The sequence below is a fragment of the Pleurodeles waltl genome, chromosome 1_1 (genome assembly GCF_031143425.1).
Source record: "Pleurodeles waltl isolate 20211129_DDA chromosome 1_1, aPleWal1.hap1.20221129, whole genome shotgun sequence".
Classification (NCBI taxonomy): Eukaryota; Metazoa; Chordata; class Amphibia; order Caudata; family Salamandridae; genus Pleurodeles; species Pleurodeles waltl.
In genome coordinates this window covers 762652973-762676446 of record NC_090436.1, presented here as the reverse complement: position 1 = coordinate 762676446, position 23474 = coordinate 762652973, and positions in this window count along the sequence as shown.

Sequence of the window (23474 nt, the reverse complement as noted above, 5' to 3'; positions counted from 1 at the left end):
AACAGAGGCAACATTGGCAACCTACAGGAAAAGATGGAAGTGTTACTGCTCCAGTATGGGACACGACGCAGAGGACAGCAACCACAGCAGCACCCTCCACCTCTACCACAGCAACCATAAGCACCACCACAGCACCCACAAAGGCAACACAGAAGGCAGGAAAGAAGATTCTGGAACAGGACAACCCTCCTTGGCCTCAGGGAACAAGACCTCATCAGGACTTACCATCTCAACCGGCAATTCATGCTATGTCTGCTGCACCACATTTAACCAGAGATCATAGCCAGGCTGCAGACACCACATAGCATACCACCCGTCACAAATCTGCTAGCTGTCCTGCATATGCTGGCAAGTGGCTCATTCCAGACAACGGGTGCACTGGTTGCTGGTGTGTCTCAACCGTCTTTCTCGGTCTTCCAGCCAAAGATATTAGATGCAGTCAGCTCCCTGACACCCCAACACATCTGCTTTCCAAAACCCAGGAAATGAAGCAGGAGACCAAACAAGGCTTCTACCAAATTGCTGGGTTTCCTTGTCTGCTGGTTGCAACACTGGACTGCACCCATGTCCGACTTGTCCCACCTGCAGGAACTTATACAGGAACCAGAAACATACGCATTCCATCAATGTGCAGGCCATAGTGGACAACCGTGGGCTATTTATGAAAATTGTAGCAAAGTATTCTGGTAGTGTCCATCACGCCTACGTATTTAGCCACTGCAGGATCAACAAACACTTCCAGGATGCCAAATATTGCAAGGCCTACTCATGGATAAGTCAACAAACTTAGCAATATACACACAACACACCAACCCTGAAGGACACACAAGACATACACCACTCCAAAAACACATTGCCAGGGTAACACACATGTGCAGGTAATGATACATATGTACCATGCTGTACCTGTACAGTGCAGCACAATCACTGCACAGCACAAACACATACACCCACATGTACGTAACGCACCCACAACTTGACAGACACACCACGTGAAGGACAGGTGGAGCTATCTACCCTTTGCTAACAGAAGATGTCCACACACCACTGCAATTGCCCACAGGTTGGCTACTAAATGCACTTCACACACACATTACACCAAACAAAGAATAACTAAGCTGTGTCAATGGCATACACCATGGTCATGTAAAGAAAGTCACACATAGGCACAGCCCCACTTAAATCATGCTGTGCAAATCTCTAGCAGAACATACATCAAATGCCAGAAAACTGGTGCCAATAGCAACTACATCTCATCAACACATTCCTGTAGTGTGCACATACATCTCCCTGATGCATTGGGTTACACACATAAGAACACCAAATTAACAGACATTACATACCATGTGCCAGATTTGTGAGAAGTGGCACCATACCTACTGTACTGCACCTCACATGCAGCACTTACTGACCCGCAACACCATCATGTCTGTACCGTAGACAATAAATGGCCCACCATGGGCCAGAATCACTGTCAAACAGTAAAGATCATGGATGCCATAGTGGGACTCAGTAGGAGTATAGAGGACATCACTGACGTTACATGCACTGTGCTTAGGGACACATTTGTAAAGTAGCTGTACCCCATCCTGTAGCCTGTACTGTGCATGTGTTGTCAGTATTAATGCTGATTGACATATTGGAAGCTTGGAAAAACACTGATAGTAATGTAGATCACCCTGGAACAATGGGATACACACACTTGTACACCTGATGGCTGGCACAAATAGCTGCCACTCAAGATCGCTAAGGGCCATATGTAAGTGCCCCTAGTGCCATCATCATGCCCTGCACTGTATGTGGAAGTTGGCGGCTGACCATCCTTTTGTGACTTGATGCCACCTTGTAAATAGGGCCTCCTCCCATGCAGCACTTTGCGTAGATGGGGCTTGCAATGTGTGTTACTGTTGGTGTGTCACGGCAAGGCACATAGCATGATGATGCTGCCCCAGATGTAGGTGTTTCCTCAAATCTGAGGCAATGCCAACATCAAACACCACCCCAGGGGTGACGTTTGCAAGTTGCATTAAGGGAATAACTTTGATTTGACCTCATATGAATGTGCCACCTAAGCATGCTGCTTACCGCTGCACACATAGAAAGAGCATATTGCCCATGAAGATAGTTTATGTACAGGAAGGTGTCCGTTCCGGCACAGATGTATCCTCCCCCACAGGGCAGCCATCCATGCAACCAGGTGCGAGTTTGGAAGCATTGGTGCATGGCTGCATATATGGCGCCAGTGCAGGGCACAACAAAGGTTTGCCTTGTAACACTGTGCTTTCCTGCAGAGTGAAAATGATGCAGCACGGTGTTGCCAATTTAGAAGCTGCTTTGCGCTCTGTCATTTATCCTTTAAAATGGGCCTAAGTGTTGTACTGCATCTGAACCGACACATGGCAAAATGGCTGGGATATCCAGGCTTTGTAGGGCTACCATGTTGTCTCTACATCTGGCCCTATTGTGGTGCAAGGATGTTTTATGTCCCCTCTAGTAAAAGCACACTGCAACAAAGATGCACTACACAACACATAGTATATACATACTGAGCAACACTTAAAAATCATAATTGTATGTCCCAGGTCCTTTAGGCAATACCTAAGAATGTCATGTTCAACAACACAGTGCTAGTAATTCTTAGCACAAGGCCAGGAACTCACACCGTATCACAAACACCTCTGATTCACCAACCAACTCCAACTAACAACTACAATGCTACATACAAAACCTGTTGCAAGTTTGAATGACAACTTTCAACACCTTTCATCTCTTACCTTTGCAGAGGATCTGAGTTACGGGATATAGCCGTGGGTGATGACCCCATTTGCTAACCCTAGTACAGCAGCAGAGCGTGCATACAATGAGGGACACCATCAGACACGCAACGTGGTGGAAAGGACATTTGGCATCCTCAAATCCATATTCATGTGCCTGGGCCTAACAGGAGTCAGCCTCATTTATGCCCCACCCAGTGTGTGTCAAATAATCCTTACATGTGCCATCCTTCACAGCATATGTGTGCGCTCAATGTGGCACTGTGCGACCAGGTTGCTGTCCTGCCTGAGGAGGAGGAGAATGGTGCTGACAATTTGGAGGGTGAACAGCACAACACAGCTGCTGGGGTTCACCAGTAACAATATATTGTTGACAACTTTTATACATAAAAACCACAGAAATCACCATGTAAATATTGTAAATAAACACTTCTCATTTGAGCACCAATTCTGCCTTGGTCTATTCAATCTCCACTACATATAGCATTGGAATGTGACTCTAACCTCAGGGAGCATGTAACTAACACTAAAGTGACAGGTATTGTAGCAACATCATATGTGATGAAAGATATCTTACTGCCTCCATCACACATATTACTCACAGCCTTATTACTAGTATGTGACAACGGAAGGACACAATCCATGGACCACTACATATTTTGTACATTCATGTTGCCAACTTGCAATTTAATAGCCCATCACACCCAACTACATCATGGCCTAATAGGATGTATGCAAGGGGCCCACACATACTGTAGGGGATGTCAAAAAATTGAACTTAAGTAATGTTGGAACTAAACACTGTCACAACTCAGTGTGATAGTTGCAATGGCTGCATGGAACATGTGTGACGAGGGGGGGCTTCATCGGTAACTATGGTCATCATGATTTGCCCATGGATAGTAACCAATAAAAGAAGTCAAGCCTGCATAGTCTATCCATGGGATACTGTCCTGCCACTGCCATGGGGCACAACCTTGGCACAGGGTAAACTTGACCTCACTTATTGCACACGCACGTTTGTAGAATGTACATTGGTTTGGATGAGAATTTATGCAGCTATGGCTGCAAGTCCACTATGCAAATGCAACAGTGTTAGACTTTTTCATTCTTGGCGTGGTCTCCCTTAACTTTTTGCCTCTGTTCCCCTGGTTGTTGATGTGTGCTGGGCTCTGATTTTACTGTTTCTGTTACTCTGGGCACTATACCACTTCTAACCAAGTGCAAGTGCTCCTTTACAAAATGTGTATGTGATTGGTTTATCCATGATTGGCATATTTGATTTACTAGTAAGTCCCTAGTAAAGAGCACTAGAGGTGCCAGGGCCTGTAAAATAAATGCTACTAGTGGGCCTGCAGCACTGGTTGTGCCACCCACGTAAGTAGCTCTGTAATCATGTCTCAGACCTGCCACTGCAGTATCTGTGTGTGCAGTTTTAACTGTAAATTTGACTTGGCAAGTGTACCCACTTGCCAGGCCTAAACCATCCCTTTTCATACATGTAAGAAACCCCTAAGGTAGGCCCTAGGTAGCCCCAGGGTGCAGCGTATGGTTAAGGTAGGACATATGTTTTTCAAATGTCCTGACAGTGAAATATTCCTAAATTTATTTTTCACTGTTGCAAGGCCTGTCCCTCTGATAGGTTAACATGGGGGCTACCTTTAAATCTGATTAAAGTGTAGATTCCCTGTGGGAGCGGATGGACATGTGGAGTTTGGGGTCTCTGAGCTCACAATTTAAAAATACATCTTTTAGTAAAGTTGATTTTAAGATTATGTGTTTGAAAATGCCACTTTTAGAAAGTGAGCATTTTCTTGCTTATACCATTTCTGTGACTCTTTCTGTTTGTGGATTCCCTGTCCGGGCCAGTTTGACAGTTGGACTGATTGCACCTCACAATAGACAGTGACACAAAGAGAGCTGGGGTGTAGCCTGCATATCCTGATGAGCCATCTGTGCTAGGAGGGAGGGGAAGAGTGGTCACTCACACCTGAAAGGGCTGTGCCTGCCTTCACACAGTGCAGTCTCCAATCCCCTGGTGAGTGTCTGGGGCCTGGCCTGGGCAAGGCAGGATTTCACATTCACAAGAGACTTTGTTTTGAAGTAGGCCTACTTCAAAGGAGAAATTGGGTATAAGAAGGGCACCCAAAACCACAGACTTTAGAACACTTCTGGAAACAAGAGGAACCTCTGCCTGGAGAAGAGCTGAAGAGCTGAGGAACAAGAGCTTCCCTGCCTGTGACTGTGCTTTGTGGATCAATCCAGCAGTTGCTGCTTCTGCCAGAGTAAGAGGGCAGACTGGACTTTGTGTGCTTTCCATCTTGTGAAGAAATCTCCAAGGGCTTGATTTAGAGCTTGCCTCCTGTTGTTTGAAGTCTTAGGGACAGCAAAGGCTTCTCTCTACCAGCACCTGGAGTCTCTGGAGAGACTCCTGCTCTGACAAGTGGTGCCCTACCCAGTCCCTGGGCCCTTGAAAGGAAAGCTGTTGAAAATCCAAGGAAATCGACTTTGGATGACTTCGGACCGAAGACACTGCTGAATCTGGTGACGCCGACTAAAACCGACTCCTTGATTTTTGCTGGAACGCGACAACCTTCGCAGGCCCAACATCGCGGCAGCCCCGCTGAAGTCCACGACTCCGTGGAAGTCGCCGCATCACGTCGTGACCAACGTCACTCTAAGTGTGTGGATTCACCGTTTCGCACAGACGCCGAGATCCCTGACTTCACGCATCAGCTCATTTTCATTCATTCACCAAGGTACCGTACCTGGGGGTCTACGCAACTCCGTGACCGGCACCGCTGGTGTAGTATTGTTGGGAACAACTCCGTTACGATGTCGTGTTAAGACCTCATCAAAGCATTCTAAATGCTATTTTTGAGTTTAATCTCTAAAAATTCATAACTTGACTTATGTATGTCGGATTTGTGTCGTTTTAGTCTTGTTTTGTTTAGATAAATATTTCCTATTTTTCTAAACTGGTGTTGTGTCAATTGTACTGTTGTCATTAAGTTACTATGTGTGTTGGTACAAATACTTTATACCTAGCACTCTGAAGCTAAGCCTACTGCTCTGCCAAGCTACCAAGGGGGTAAGTAGGGGTTGGCTGGGGGTGATTCTCTTTTACCCTGACTAGAGTGAGGGTCCTTGCTTGAACAGGGTGTAACCTGACTGTCAACCAAAGACCCCATTTCTAACAAACATCTATGAGCAAAACCAATGAGTTAATTCCAGAAATGTGTGAACGAAGCATATTCTGGGTGAAATGTAAGCAGTGTGTTACACACACTATGCACCAAAGATGTACACTTGTCAGACAAATGCCTTCAGAAAATACATATCTAAATACGGAGACAGATGTGTGATTGTATTTCCTAGTCAGCAACAGTTAGCCCATCATCAACAATGCCTGACCTGTGTATGCAGTTTTAAATAGTATGCTCTGTATGACAACATCACACATCACATCCCAAAACACAATACTCAATCTCACTCACAAAACAGAACAATTGCATGGTACTAACTGTTAAAATGTATCCCAAAAATATTTTGGACTCCAAAAGCACAATCTGGAATGGGTGTGCTACTATGTGTTGCAATGTCCAATACGATCAGACATCCAATATCACATTGAATCATAGTACACCCAGCCATGTAGGTAGGTTGTTCCAAAAGATTAATACAGACCTGAGATGATTTTTAATTGTTATATCATTCAGCCACTGTAAGTGTCAGCTAGGTTGTGGGATGCTGGAAGAATTGCATGACCCTGCTCAATGGAAGGTGTGCTTGGAGAGCTCTGATATGACCAATGATAGTTCCAAATTGAACACCATGTAACCTGGAGACTACACAAGTGCTGTGCCATAAGTTATGATATGTGAGCATGGCACTCATTACATCTCACAAATCCCACTAATGGCACAGGAACTAATAAGTTGCCAGTAGTAGAAGGAGTCAAGATCCGACCAGTACCCAAGTCATATGTTGGATTCTGACCCCACATCACCACACAATGTTGTTGTAGCAGATGCGTACAAAGCAGCAGCTGACAAATATACCTGGGATTAATGGAGGACTGTATTTTACCAGCAATACCAGAAAAAATAGGGGAATGAACAGAGATACTCCAAAACAGACAGTGCAACACATCAATGCCTGCAGGTCTGTCCTTCACATATGTATATTGAGGCTGGCCAGGTACATACGTGACCCAGACATCTTTGGCACTACCATAACATGGTAATTAGCCTCAACCTGGCACCATGACATGAGCCTCTCACGTACAGCACCATCTGTACCATGTCATTAGTTGATCGTTGAAATCACTACACTCATACAACACCTACACATGCTGCACATGGAAACAGATAATGAGCCCAATGAATGAGACATGTCCTGCATGTGCAAGCATCTGAGCACTGTTCCTGAGAGGGGAAGGCCTGACATCAAGTGCTGCATAGCAAAGCAGCACATCCTGGTATGCATAGGCTGCATAGGCGGCCGAGATCCGGGCTTTGTTAAGCCACAGACCACTGTCCTGACTACTTGAACATATGACATAGGGGGTCATTCTAACTTTGGCGGGCGGCTGTCGCTGCCCGCCTGGCGGGAACCGCCAATTGGCCGCTCCGCGGTCAAAAGACCGCGGGGGCCATTCTGACTTTCCCGCTGGGTCGGCGGGCGCCCGCCAAGGGAGCGCCCGCCGGCCCAGCGGGAAAGGGCCTGCAACACTGAAGCCGGCTCCGAATGGAGCCGGCGGTGTTGCAGGTGTGCGACGGGTGCAGTTGCATCCGTCGCGCTTTTCACTTTCTGCTAAGCAGACAGTGAAAAGCATACTGGGGCCAGCATACTGGCATGGGCAGTGCAGGGGCCCCCTAACAGGGCCCCTGTCAGAATGGCCCCCGCGGTCTTTTGCCAGCGGAGCGGCCAATTGGCGGTTCCCGCCAGGCGGGCAGCAACCGCCGCCCGCCAAAGTTAGAATGACCCCCTATGTCATATGTTCAGTGGCATGGGCAGTGCAGGGGCCCCAGGACACCCGTTCCCGCCATCCTGTTTCTGGTGGTGAAAACCGCCAGAAACAGGCTGGAGGGAAGGGGGTCGGAATCCTTGCAGCGCCGCCATGGAGGATTCTCCCAGCCGGGGCTACTCCGGCGGGAATCCGCCGGACCCGGCTGGGTGACCGCGGCTGTACCGCCGCGGTCGGAATGACGTGTGAAGCACCGCCAGCCTGTTGGCGGTGCTTCCGTCATTCGCCACCCTGGCAGTCTATGACCGCCAGGGTTGGAATGAGGGCCATAGTCAGGTGCCTGAGGTAGCTGCACAGGGGCAAGAACAAAGTTGAGCACCAGAAACCTGCAGCTTCCCAATCAAACACATGTTTATGTTGCCATACATACCCACACATTGACGATGAAGAGTAGGCCTGCAATCTATGCCACACTGCAATACTGGCAACCCGTGGGGCAGCATAATGTGACAGTAATGAGAAACATAAACTAGACAAATCTGAGCATCCATTTGGAGGCTGGCACACATATACAACATATCTCAGCACACTGTCAACCATATTGGCCCTGGCATGGTAATGTGTCAGGATTCAGGACAGAAAACAACCTAGCAGTACACTAAGGGCATTGGCAGCAAAACATCTGTGACATTCATTGATTATCCTCACATGTGTTCTCACATACAAAATATTTAGGTACCAGTGATGTTACTGCATATGCAATAGTCAAATTCCAAAATCTGCCCATGTTGTAAGATTGTAATGTGACCTTGAACATCCCCTTCAGACACCAATCTCGTAATATGTTATCAAAATGCACTCACACTTGTTTCATCACACACATGGCATAAAACATATTTCACTAACACAGGTGTACATGACATAACCACCAACTGAGATACATGGGTAACCACATGGCACACATGTGCCTGAGGAACAAGAAAGAACAACCAACTACAAACCACAGAGTCAACACACAATGCTACATAAGGGGGAAATGTGATGTTAAAGCAGTCCAAGTACACCTCATACTCTGAGTCCAAATTGTAATGAGTGACACATGCCTGATGATGCGTTGGAGTCATGACACCTTATATCATCAGTTATGGGTATGTCTAAACACTATTGTCACAGAGTTTACTATGTGGTACACCCACCCATTCCGATACCTACACATATCTACACATAGAGCACACATGTGCCAAAATTAATATGGACACATTGTAGTTACCCATGCAAATATATGTATAAAGTGAGGGTGATTGCATGTAGTCGACTCCGGAACACACTTATTGTTGGAACCGACCAATCTCACCCTAACCACATTGCTGCTTGGACTTCCACATGTGGCCATACCCCGTATACCACATTGCAGCACAGCCCATGCCATATGTTTGGTGATTCAGGGTACACTCAAGGACAATGTAAAAAAACACACATACAAGAAATGAGGCAAAAAATATTACACAAATGCATCAAAAACATCCACCAACTTGAAGAAAATGATATATGGACCTTAGCGGGAATTCAACGTTCAAACTCCTCTTAATGCTCCCTTGTGTGAAATAGGCGCATAACTGCCATGCGTCAATATTTTTCACTTATTAGCATGTACAATACAAGTCCTATCACCAGAATGAGGCCTAACCCCAGAAACTCAATCGGACGTCCATAGGCTTTTTGAAGTCTGGACCAGATAGAATCACCACATTACCATCATGCAAGAAAACAACGCATAAGCTTAATGTGTCAAATAAAAACATGCATAACTGAAAAATGTGATGCACATGAAGTGATATAACAGGAAATCCTGTCTACAAGCATGGTACAGTTGTTGTAGTTTCACTTTCTCTTTACAGTCTATTCCTTTGTGACTGTGGGGGTCATTACAACATTGGCGGTAAAAGGCGCTTACCGCCGTGCAGAAGACCGCCAATACACCGCCGCGGCCGCGGTAGACCGCCATAGCTATTATGACACACATCACGGAATCCGCCGAAATACAGACACCCACACAACACCGCCACACCAAAGGTCAGCAATAAACATGCGGAAACAAATCCTCCACCTCCACGCCAACATAAACATGCCCATGCTATTACGACCCACAAATCCACGCAGCGGTCTTTCAACAGCGGTATTCCATTGGCGGTACACACCGCTGCACTCAAACTACACACACGTCTCCAAAACACCGCCACATTGGACAATTACAAATACACACACCTGATACACATACACACACCACTCCCACACACCCAACACAATATAAAATACACACCCACATCACCCACAAACCCCTACGACCAGAAATTCTGAGAGAAGGCCAGAGAGAGAGCACAGCTATTGACAACCCCATCACACAGAGGCACACAAATTCATCACCCACACAACATCCACGCGCAAAACACCACATACCACTACACATCACCACACTCATCAACACATACACCACCCCACACCTCACACACACCACCCCATGTCACACCAAAGACACCCCCGCTTCTCCGAGGAGGAGCTCAGGGTCATGGTGGAGGAAATCGTCCGGTAGAGCCACAGCTATTTGGTTCACAGGTACAGCACACATCAATAGCCAGGAAGATGGAGCTATGGCGCAGAATAGTGGACAGGGTGAACGCCGGGGGACAGCACCCAAGAAATAGGGAGGACATCAGGAAGAGGTGGAACGACCTACAGGGGAAGGTGCGTTCCACGGTCTCCAGGCACAACATCGCGGTGCAGCGGACTGGCGGCGGACCCCCACCTTCTCCCCCACAACTAACAACATGGGAGGAGCAAGTCTTGACCATCTTGCCTCCTGAGGTCCTCGGAGGAGTTGGTGGAGGATGGGACACTGGTAAGTCAAATCTTAACTATCATATCCCCACCCTACCTGCATGCTTTCACACACCCCCACCCTCACACCCTCCCCTATCACTCCAAATCTTCACTAATGTACCCATGACACCAACCACCCATCCCAACACCAAGCCCTGCATGACACAACTAAGCATGGTCACCCCTCACTAAAGCATGACCACTGCACATACCCAGAACACCCCCCCAACCATCACCACACAAGCCCCCACACAGGAATGCCTACACTGGGGTTCACGCACACCCAACCATTGCACACCATGAAACACACACATGCAATAATCATGTTCTTATACCCCTGCAGGAACCCGAAGGAACGTCACCACACCAGAGGGTCCAGACAACACCACTCCACCTCCAGAAGAGGCCCACAGTGACGACAGCAGCTCTGCCCCACTGGATCTTGATGACCAGCCCGGACCATCGTGGGCCTCAGGACAGTCAGTTCCCCTTGCCCAGCCACAGCCAAACACCGAGCTTCCACCCTCTGGTAACACCAGCACAGCACCCACCCAGCGGGCTCAAACCTCCCTACCCAGGACAGGTCAATCAGCGGTGTGTCCACCACTACAGGGCACCCAGGTTAACCCACCACCCCAACAACAACAGGGACCTGGGGGCAGTGGTAGTGGGCACACGGTCCAGGGAACGGAGGCACAGGAACACAGGGGAACTGGGAGGGCTGCTGTGCAACAGAGGGAGGACAGGCCAAGGGAACCAACTCTCCACGAGGCCCTCTCCTCCATCATGGGAGCATACCACCACTCCCAGGAGACGATGGCGACAGTCCTGGACAAGTTGCAGGAGACCCTGCGCCTGCAGGAGGAGCAGTATTTGGGGTTCAGGGAGGAGCTCAGGACCATCGGCTCCGCCCTGGGCACCATCGTAGGGGTGCTGACGGATATTCAAAAGACCTTGAGGGACACCGTGGCACTCCAAGGGGCCCCTGACACTAGCCACGACGACGAACTGCCCACCACCTCCGCCGGCGCTAGTGGACAGGACACCCCGCCACAGGACCACCACACCAGCACCCCACCCCCTGCAGACGGACAACCACCATGCAAGCGGGCCCTGAGATCCGGGAACAGGACAGAGCAAGATGGCAAGACCCCCGCCAGGAAATAAGACCACCCTGATTGTCCCCCCACTGTCCCACTTTGTCACCCTGTCCAGACTGGAACTGCCCCAGCTCCACTTCCAATGCCCAGATGGGCAGTGCACCTGTGACACTAATAGACTGGACTCTGCCATGGACATTCCTCCACCATCATCCATCCCCATTTTACAACCCCCCTTCATTTTTTGTGCAATTAAATAAACACCCTTGAAACACAATAAAAAACTGGAGTCAGTCTATGATTTGGAACTTTGTATTATCAATTACAGTGTCATAATGGGTTACCCATTGTAAGGCTAACATACCTATGTCACACATCACAAGCCCTTCAAGGATGCAAGCAGTTGACACGTAGGTTACCACACTTGTGAAACTGAAATGGAAGGGTACAACTCAATTAACAAATAGTGAGTGAAAAGTAGGTACAGGATAGAGGTAGACGTGTGAAAGTTAATGTAATGTTAAACCAGAAAATGTTCTCACCTGTGTGTCCCTGGAAATATTGCTGTATGACTGACTCCCTGTTGTCGTTTTCTTCTTCCTCAGCTTCATCCTCATCACTGTCCAGAGGCTCCACAGGCTCCACAGCTGCCACAACACCGTCATCTGGATCATCCTCCTGTAGAAAAGGCACCTGGCGTCACAAAGCCAAATTATGGAGCATCGAGCAGGCGATGATGATGTTGCACACCTTCTTCGGTGAGTAGAATAGGGATCCACCTGTAATATGGAGGCACCTGAACCTGGCCTTAAGAAGGCCGAAAGTGCGTTCGATCACCCTCCTAGTCCGCCCATGGGCCTCATTGTAGCGTTCCTCTGCCCTGGTCCTGGGATTCCACACCGGGGTCAATAGCCAGGACAGGTTGGGGTAACCAGAGTCCCCCAATAGCCATACACGGTGCCTCTGGAGTTGACCCATCATATCAGGGATGCTGCTATTCCGCAGGATGTAGGCGTCATGCACAGAGCCAGGGAACATTGCATTTACCTGCGAGATGTACTGGTCTGCCAAACAGACCATCTGGACAATCATCGAATGATAACTCTTCCTGTTCCTGTACACCTGTTCACTCCTGCGGGGGGACCAGAGCTACATGGGTCCCATTAATGGCACCTATGACGTTGGGGATATGTCCAAGGGCATAGAAGTCACCTTTCACAGTAGGCAAATCCTCCACCTGAGGGAATATGATGTATCTCCTTGCGAGTTTCAGCAGGGCAGACAACACTCTGGACAAGACGTTGGAAAACATAGGCTGGGACATCCCTGATGCCATGGCCACTGTTGTCTGAAATGACCCACTTGCAAGGAAATGGAGCACTGACAGCACCTGAACATCAGGGGGGATTCCAGTCGGATGGCGGATTGGTGACATCAGGTCTGGCTCCAACTGGGTACATAGTTCCTGGATAGTGGCACTGTCAAACCTGTAGGTGACGATGACATGTCTTTCTTCCATTGTCAACAGGTCCACCAGTGGTCGGTACACCGGAGGATTCCGCCATCTTCTCATATGTCCCACCTGATGGTGCCTACGAAGGACAACAGCGAAGAACCAGTCACTATTCCTCCAGGTATGTACCCACAGTTACACACAAGACTACACCAGACACAAAACCCTTCCTGTATGTGTGTTGAGTGTAGGCCTAGCTATGTGTGACACAGTAGTAAATGAAGCCATGTGGGCCCCTGAAATGGCGGCTGCCTGACCTCTAAACTGGGACAATGGGACTGTGGGGTAACTGCGCTGGCGTTGCACACCGTCGCGGTAGGCGGTTGTAGACCGCGGCGCAATGCTGCATTGGTTAACATTGGACCCTATGGGTCCCAGGAGCCAATGAACAGGTGTGCTAGCGGTGATGATGCGCACCGCCGCGGACGTCACCGCCGTGGACGTCACCGCCATTTTCTATCTGTTCAATCACTAGATACCTGACCTTCAACAGGAGAGGACCTACATTGCTAGTGCTGCTGTGACCTCGGTCTGGAAGCCACAATGGCTGCTGCGTCTGGGGAAAGGGCCCCTGCCTTCACTGCACAGTAGTTGGAGAAACTTGTGGATGGGGTCCTCCCCTAGTACATGCTACTCTACGGTCCTCCAGACCAACAGGTTAGTACACAGGGAGCACGTTGTATGGGCTAGGCCTGGGTGGAGCGGGCTGGGTGGAAGAGGGAAGGGCGCAGAGTTCAGGGAACATTAATGCATGGGAATGAATGGGCCACATGGCCAGAGTAGGGAGGGGGCCACTCACATTGACGGTGCAGTTGGTAATGACTGTTCCTCTTCCCTTGTGCATGTCATGTAGGTCAGCGCCCACCAGAAGAGGGACATCTGGCGTGCCATCGCCAAGGAGGGCCGGACCCTGGGGGTCCACCAGAGACGGGGCACCCACTGCTGGAAGAGATGGGAGGACCTTCGCCGCTGCAGCAAGAAGACGGCGGAGGTTCAGCTGGGGATGGCCTCCCAACGTGGGAGGGGTGCCCGTTGCACCATGACCCCCCTGATGTTCCGGATCCTGGTGGTGGCCTACCCGGAGTTGGATGGGCGCTTGAGGACATCACAGCAGACAAAAGGGGGTGAGTACAACCTCATTCTGCGGACTTTGCTTTCAGTGGGGGGTCTGGGTGGGGGAGGTGGGCTGTGGGTGCCAGGGCGAATTCGGTAGGCAAGGCCCCTCAGTAATGTAGGCAATGTGGCACTCAACCCCACCTCAGCAGAGTGCCAAGTTGAGGTATAGTTGCCCCTGTGGCATCCATGTGCGCAGATGTCCACCTTTGCCATGTATGTCATATCCCAGATATTGCATGCGCAGAGGTCAGGAGCACGGCGTAATGCAGGGGCTGCTGCGTCTGTCTTGTCCGCCAACGGTAGTGGAATACCATGCACTAAAACTCTCTTTCTTCTGTCCCCCCCCCTTTTCCTGCTCTCCCTGTCCTTTTGTACATCAGCATCATCAGGCGGAGGTAATGTGGCACCGGAGCACGAGGGAGCTGCATCCCACATGGCCACGGAGGGCCACACCACGGACTCTGAATGCACCAGTGGGACGGAGGCCGAGGGGAGCTTCATGTCGGCCACCGGATCACCAACCAGCGACACGGACTCGTCCGCCGATGGGAGCTCCCCTGTGGTGGCGGCACCATCTGTGTGCCTCACTTCTACAGGTACAGCCGCCACCTCCCCTACCAGCACTGCCCTCCCAGCAGCCCCTCAGCGTTCGCCCCGTGCCCACTCACCCAGGAGGGTGGGCATCACCTTCGCCCCAGGCACCTCAGGCCCTGCCCCAGTCACCCCTGCTGCCCTCAGTGAGGAGGCCATTGACCTCCTCAGGTCACTCACTGTTGGGCAGTCTACCATTGTGAATGCCATCCAGGGTGTAGAAAGAGAGTTGCAACACGGTAATGCATTCCTGGAGGGCATTCATTCTGGTCAGGCTGTCCTTCAGCGAACCCTGCAATCTCTGGCCTCAGCACTGATGGCAGCCATTGTCCCTGTGTCTAGCCTCCCCCTCCAACTTCCTCCACCCAGACCCAATCCCCTGTACCCCAACCCATCCCAAGCACACCTACAGACCAGCATGCACACAAGTCAACACACACAAGTAGCTCAAGCAAACATAGGCACCATAACACCACAGGCACTCACGCAAGCCTCACCCACATACAGACACAGCAACATCCACTGTCTCCACTGTGTCCTCCTCCTCCTCTTCTCCCTCCTCCCTCCCAGTCTCGTCTACACACACACCTGCATGCACCACATCTACAGGCACTAGGACTCGCACCAGGACACCCAGCACCCCAAGCTGCTCACCTGCACTCACCACCTCCACTGCCATTTACACGTAACCTGTGTCCTCTCCCAGTGTGTCTGTGACGCCCCCTCCCAAAGTACACAAACGCCGGCAATCACTCACCCAACATCCATTCACCTCACGACTGCCTCCAGTACCTACACCTGCACCCAAAACACCTAAAGTTACACCTCCTACAACCACCTCCTCTTCCTCCACTCCCAGAACCCCTCCAGCTACCCATCCCAGTGTCCGTCAGAAACTGTCCCTATGTCAAATTGACCTTTTTGCCCCCACCCCCCCTCCAATTCATCAGTCCCGTCGTAGCGCCTCAGCCAAAAAGCCTCCAGTACCAGTGGTGCGTGTTCCAGGTTTTTGGAGTGCACCGGCCACCAGGGCAGGCAGTAGGACCCGGAGCCAAGGCACTGGCAGCCCACCCCCTGTAGGACACACTAAAGCACCGCCACTCTCCCATTTTTTCCAGTATTGTGTCAGCAAAGTGGCATAATGCATGCATAGTGCAACTTTGTTAACTTTTCACACGCATGAGCCCTGGCCTAGGCATTATGTTTGCAAGGGGGTTTTACCTGCCCTAACAGGGAAATGAATATAGCGCAATTAATTCAATGAGACAACTTTGCAACATTAGTCACAAAATAGTAAACGGATGATCATTGCAGACATTCAAAAGAGCCAACTTGAATTACAAAGCACCTCTGAGTGCCTTGCAGGACTAGCGTAAGTACCTGAGATGTAAGTCCTGCAAAGCGCCAGGGTAGTGTCAGGTATTTTCACCACAACTCCCCCTTACACCAATGTGTGCCGTTTTGTAAAGACGGCCCACACATAGTGTTGTCAGGAGTGTGCTAAGGGGCATACTTCATGAGGGGCAGCACTAAGGGGTGGATTCATGAAAGGTTAGCGCCACCCTTACATCATTGTTTGACGCATAAGTAGCACAAAATTACTAACTAAACTCAGGATTTGTAGGTTTGCAGGTTTGCATTGCTTTTTCATCCGAAAATGATGCAAAGGCGGTGCTCACTTTTCATTAATTAAGTCAGAGGTGCTGCACCACTGTAGTCCTATTGGCCCTTTTGTGTCATTAGGCAAGGCCATGTAAAGGAACTTGAACATGAATTGGGAAGAGACCACTGACCGTTCCATGTTCCAGTTCATTATCTACAACGGACAGCCTTTATCACCCCCAAACCACACACATGTGCAGAGTCTGTGCCACAGGCCTACAGCACCTTACTGACAGTATGGGGCTGCACTGCATCAGCTCCATCTCTGCCACATCACTCACTAACCTGCAATATCAGATGCATCCTCTGACCGCAGAGCAAGTGTGTCTGTGTTGAGCACTATTTTTATGCCCATGTACTTCTCCCTCACTAGATTAACAATGGTATTCAATGGCCACTATGGCAGGCCACCCACTAATTGCAATACATACATGTCTCAATTCAGTCAATGTGCAGGTAGGTAAAACAACTGCACAAGGGTCCAGAGCCATAATAATGTATTAAGTGTGTCTTCCTTGTGATGGCACACACATTTAACTTTGGTCATTGCAGGGTGCATAATGACAATGCCCACCTTCAATACTCACACAATCCCATGGTAGTAGCGTGTCTGTGAGCTATGATGATGATGTAGATGTTTCTTACATCTGTTGCAGGCAGAAATGCTATGGGTGTGACAATGGTCCTGCCACTGCAACAACCATAGCATGGCCTTCAGATGGAAAATACATGATCAAACAGTCCCATTTGGTAATGGATGTGTCGTGCCCGCATATTGCTACATGACAATGCCACATATAAATGTTGCATGGTTTAGCACCACAGGAGTCTCTGACCCAGTGCTAATGTTCAGATGTGTGGCTCTACCTCATCTGAGTGTAAGTCTCATTGAGTGATCATAGTGGTTTGTCTGTTGCTCTGATCTTCCACTAGGATGACTAGCTCACTCCGCTTAACTAGTTTACACTGAACTTTGTTGTCCTCTTGCAGTGACATTGAATTGATACTAAGCATGGTTTATCATTCTGTCTTACAGGTGGATCAGCCCCATACACGATTTGTGAAGTGGCGTGGTTTGAAGACCCTGATGCATTCAGTAAGTGTGAGAGTGTTTTTCCTGTGAAGTAATCCAGGGTTTGGTGTGAGTCAGTCATGAGTGTGGAATGCAATGCCAGATTTTTTAGACTGTCCAATAATCAGATATTATAATAGGCTGGATGGTGATATTACGGCCCATTTTTAAGAGCACCAGGAACCACCAGATGGTCACGTCTTGTGAGGCTTGTGGTCCGCTAAGGCCAGCACCATGTATACAAGGTGGTGTCAAGCAACATTTAGGGCCATATGTAGCTAAGAATGACGGAGTGCGATACGTTCCAGTGCTGCACTACATCATTTTCACAACACAGGGATGCGCCATATTTAATTGTATACAGTGCACTCCTGTGTTGTCCCCTGCATTGTTGCTAAATTTGCAGCCAAGCCCCAACGCAGCCACACTTGCGCTATGGTTCATGAATGGCTGCATTGAGAGGGGGAGTAGCTGTTGTGCAGGAGGGACATCCTCCTGCACAAAAACTATCTCCATCTGCGATGCGTTTTTACTCTGTGTGTTGCAGAGTGCAGCACGCATAAAAAGAGGAAAAAACAAGGGGATATGCCAACATTTCTTCTCATTGCACCATGCTAATGCCACCCCTGGCGTGGGGCTAGTCAAATTTGCTCTGACTCAAGTGTAAGCAAACTCAAATATCTGGGGCAGCGTAATGAACTGCAATGGGTGTTGCTGTGGCATGCCCATAACAACACCCATTGCATTTAGACGCAGTCTCAGATTTACAGATTTTCCCACACCAGAGGCAGTGCCAAATTCAGCACACACCCCAAGGGGAGGCCTTAGCAATGCGCAATAAGGATGAATACTCTTATGTATCCTCTGTTTGGGATCTTTCAATGGCTGATGCATTATGTGGCACACATCTAAATTGTATAGACTCTGTCATTCACTTGTGCTGGTGGGTGTCCCTTACAGCACAAAATCAAACTCCCCCTCAATGCAGGCAGCTATGCACCATGGGGCAAGGCTCCCTGGATAGACGTATGTAAGCAATATGTGCCCAGGCATAGGTTACAACACAGGGGTGCACCAAATTTGATTTAATTTGGTACATCCCTGTGTTGTTATGTAGGCGGAGGACTGGACTGCCAATTTTCCCCCAGCATGGCGCTCTGTCTTTTGCACTCCATGTATGTTCCACTTTTGTGGAATGTCATTGGCTTGCATGCAGGTCAAGGCCCAACATGTGCTGGCATGAAACTGTGTGTGAAAGGAATGGTAATGGCAGATCACATATTCATGGGTGTCTACATCTGAACACGTGAATGTAGATGTTATTGACCTTTTGGATACCACCTTTCTAGTTGACAGGCCCCCTATCATATTGTCCACTTCTTGACTTCATGAATGAGTGGTCAGGCCTTTGAGATGACCAGGACTGTTGAGATAATGGATAGCATGGCCATCACCTTTTAAGCTCAGGGGGAGGGGAATACCAAATTTGTATAAAGACGTGATGTTCACAGTGTAAGTGACAGTTATGTTGATCAGGGTTGCATGTGTACCTATTAGTTCTAACCCCTTATGCTTACCAACAGTTTCCCTTCCTCCCGCTGACATATACAAGATACTGGTGATGTATGGTTGGAAATATGCACAGATGAGGAGGAATTTTGTCTCTTTTGGAGTGTGTGTTAAAGTGAATATGTTGTTATATGTAGCAGTATAAAATAGTAATCTGTACAGATTCTACCCAATGCTGACACTGATGGTTGCTTGTATTCATATTGCACCTGCTAACATGACACATGAGGAGAGACGTGACTTCCAGAAGAGGGCAGTAAAGTACCGCCACATCCTGGAAGTGGAGTCAGGATACCGACGCATGGGTCGCCGCTTCCAGGCAGAGAAGGCTACAGGGGAATGGTGTGCATTCCCACAAGGGGGCCCCACAATGCCTAAAAAGGTCCACCAAGGTTCTGGCTCCTCAGCAGTGCAGGCGGACACAGCTCGCTCCACCCCAACCACATCGGCTGCACTGGTCACAACACAGGCACAAGTGTTCACACCACCTGCTGCTGGTTTGACGCAGTTGCTGCAGAATCTGCATAGGGATGTGTCCCTCATTATAAATCATTTGTAAACGTTTAGAAGGAAGTTGGGGACAACAAAAAGATGTTGAGATACATCAAGAGGAAGATTAAGAAGGCCAAACTTTGAATTTAGTTGTTATTTGCTACCTCCCAGTTCAATCCCCTCCTTCATGAAGTTGTCATATCTTTTATTGTTGGTGTTAGGGGATTAGTGTTAAGTTAGTGTAGGTATATACATTAGTTAGGATATGTGTAGTTGGGTGTGGGTTTTTTCTTTTTATGTGTTGATTTGTGGGTGGTTGGGTGGGTGCTCATGTTGGGGTATCTATGTGTTTTTAAAAATATATATATTAAAAATATTTGTTTAGGATTATTTAGTAAATGTGTAGTATTAGTAATTGTTGTCCTGCTTGTGTCTTGTACTTAAGGGGGCTAGGGGGACAATGTTTAGAGTGTGGTGTTCAATGTGTAAGTTAAGCATAGGGGTGCTAGCTTTAGTTGTTGGAGAAGTATAGTTAGTATAAGTTAGTTTAGGATAGGGTAGGTTTTAGCTGTTTTTAGGTTTCTTGAATTAATAACGAATAGTTTTGCATTGTCACATACAATTTGTGTAATATGCTTGAGTCTCATGGTCTTCCCATAAGTGCACTGGGCAAATTGGGGGGTTGGCCTAGAGAATCAGTCCTGCCTTCAAATCCCTCTCTTCACATGTGCGTCACCTATTGGCAACAGAGCTGTCACATTGGCTAAAACATCACATCTACTAGTCCATGCATCTGCCATGCAGCGTAGCCACCATTCATTATGTCTATGTATGCTTTCTCTTGGACAGGTAAGTCTAGTCATTCAGCTGTCATAGTTAGGGTCCTGTTTGGACAATGTTGGGAATTGTGACAGATCTCTCATCAGCCCCAAATGGTACTCTATCCTGTAACATAGACCGGTGCCCATCACTGATGAGGTTAGCTACCTCTGTACCACACTAATGACTTATTCTGGTTCTCCTAGCTGGCTACATTGACTTTTACTTGGTTTTCTGCCTGACCTGCCGTATATCTTGACCAAAGTCTATCTGTATCCATCAGTTTATGAGAAGTCTACATCATACACCATTGTCATGTTTGGATCCTTGTGTGTAGCTCTGTGGCCCCACAGTTCAGCACACAGGTACTGATCTTCTGAAGTCATTGACATGGATTCACACAATACTATCATTTTGCTGATTAGATGGATCACAGAAAACTATGGCATGACAAATGTATACAAAGTAGTAATTTACAGGTGGAAATGTCTACGTGATATATCAACAGTGTCCAGTTTTGAAACCCCATGTGAATAATAGTTTTTGCCACAATCAGAGTCTAGGGTTGAGGGACATGTCATGAGACATGCTTCAGAGCAGTGTTGATGAGTGTGGAGGAACAACAATTGCCAATTGGTAAGTGAGAGACAATGACAGTCCATAGCTGACAGGTCAACAGTGTGTGGGTGAAGAGTGCACATATCCTTCTGTGAAAACACTGGCATGATATTTAGCACAGAACTAAGGAGAACACTGCCCATGTGGCATAGACTGGTGCTAGCGGGTACTCTTCAGAGTAAAGGTGATCTGTTCCACATCTTCATCCTCCGATGTGTGTGTTGTCTACTGTGCCATTGGTGGTGGTGGTGGGGATAGGTAGAGGGGGCCGCACACACTTCAGTGGTTCAAGTTGTGGAGTCCCAATTCCCGGCAGTTGCCATTTGTGGTATTACATATGGCATCCCTGCACCAAGGAGGAACTACTGATTTTTCAGGATAGCAACAACATCCCGGTGTTAGGCAACAATGTCTTCCCTGAGGGAGGACACTTCACGGTGAATGGAGTCCAGCTTGTTCTCTATTATGCTGCTGCCAGTTTGGGAGGGCAGTTGTTGTGGCACCTCACTCATGGCAGCAGATATATCCATCAGACACTGGAGGACTCCACACAGTGGGGAGTGTGTGCCTTGATTGGCAGCTGTGTGTTCATTAGCTGTCATGAGGCACGTGTGCATTTCCGCTAGGCTGGCTTCCACGATCTCCATGCCTACCAGCACCTGCTCGGCCAGCTCCCACTGGACTCCTACCACTGTCCTCTGGAAGCTTGCCCCTGGGTCCCTGGATTCTTACGCTGTGTATGTATTGGCAGTTTGTAAATTTTTGGTGTTGGGTGGGTCATCTGGGATGGCTGCTAGATTGGTTGTCCTCCTTGCAACTGGAGGTGGTGTCTGGAGGCATACCAGAACATCCTGGAGGGTATATTGACTGATGGTTGTCACCTGGTCATCCAGCTCAGCAGAGACCTCCAGGACAGGCAGATCAGCAGGAGAGCCAGCATCCTCTGCAATGATATGGTGTAAACTCAGTCTTTCTATGTTGTGGCAGTTGAAATGCCATGTCATTGATTTGCTTTTGGAGGCTCACTGACAACTTACACCCCAGACATTGTTCTTGTAAAATATGGGTGCAATTAATCAGCCCTTTGCCCCTCCTGTGTTTCATATAAAGGGAAGCTCAGATGGCCCAATAGGCTGCGTCACATTTACAAGGTGTGATGTATTTCCATTTGGTGGCTTGACACCATCTTGTTATTGTGGCCCCTTCCTATACATCACATTGCATGGTAGGGACTTGTAATGGGTGTTGCAGTGGTCAAGCCACACCAACACACAATACAATTTGCCTCTGCCCCAGTTTTACCTATTTTTCATACACCAGAGCGGCACCAAAACCTTACACCTCCCCAGGGATGGCATTACTTATGTCAATGTTGTAGTTTACATTGATTGCTTCTCATGTTGATGTATGTCTATGTGTGCTGCATTCCACAGTACACATGGACCTAGCAGATTGCCACTTCAGTTTCTAGTTGTGCTATAAGGTGGTCCTCCTGCATCACTAATGTCTCCCCCTCAATGCAGCCAAACTTGCACTATGGTGCAAGGGATGCAGCATTGTGGCAGTGCAGCTAATTTAACACTGGCACAGGGGTGGACCTAGGGATGGCCAGCATGGGTATCATTTGTTGATTTAAACATCATTTTCTACATGACAGTGCCTGATGCCACCAAATTATGGATAAAGCCAGTTGACTTATTTTCAACTTTGATCAGGGCCTCTAGCTAGTTTGATAAAGATCTCACAGCTAGTTGTACTGGTGCATACATTGACCCTCATTTCAAGTCTGTCAGTCCTATGACCACAAGACTGCCATTGGCAATATGACCACCACCAACAGCACAGGTGGAAGTGGCACACGTTGACCATGGGGATTGCCCCATGGACCAATGGCCTGTCACTGGCAGGTTGCCATCAGCCTACAGAATGGCAATGCCACCTGTCTTGTGACCCAGGCCCAGCATCACAATCAGCGCTACCCTCCAGGTATGTTACCGCTTTTCTGCCAGCCTTTGCATGGCAATCCAAACCCCATGCAAAGGTTGGTGGTAATGTGGTGAGGTGGCCCCCTGGGTGCCCCTGCACAGCCCATGCACCTGGCATGGCCAGTATAGGGAGCCCCATGGCCAGACCCTTTGTGATTTCCACTGCCTGATTTGCAGTGACAAGTGCAACGTGTGCTGTCACAACCAATGCACCACAAGATTAGCACTGTCTCTATTTGATCCAGCAACAATGCTGTGGTGACTGCCCCACAGAACTGACATGAGGAGACAGATTTTCACCCGTCATCCCAGCGTGT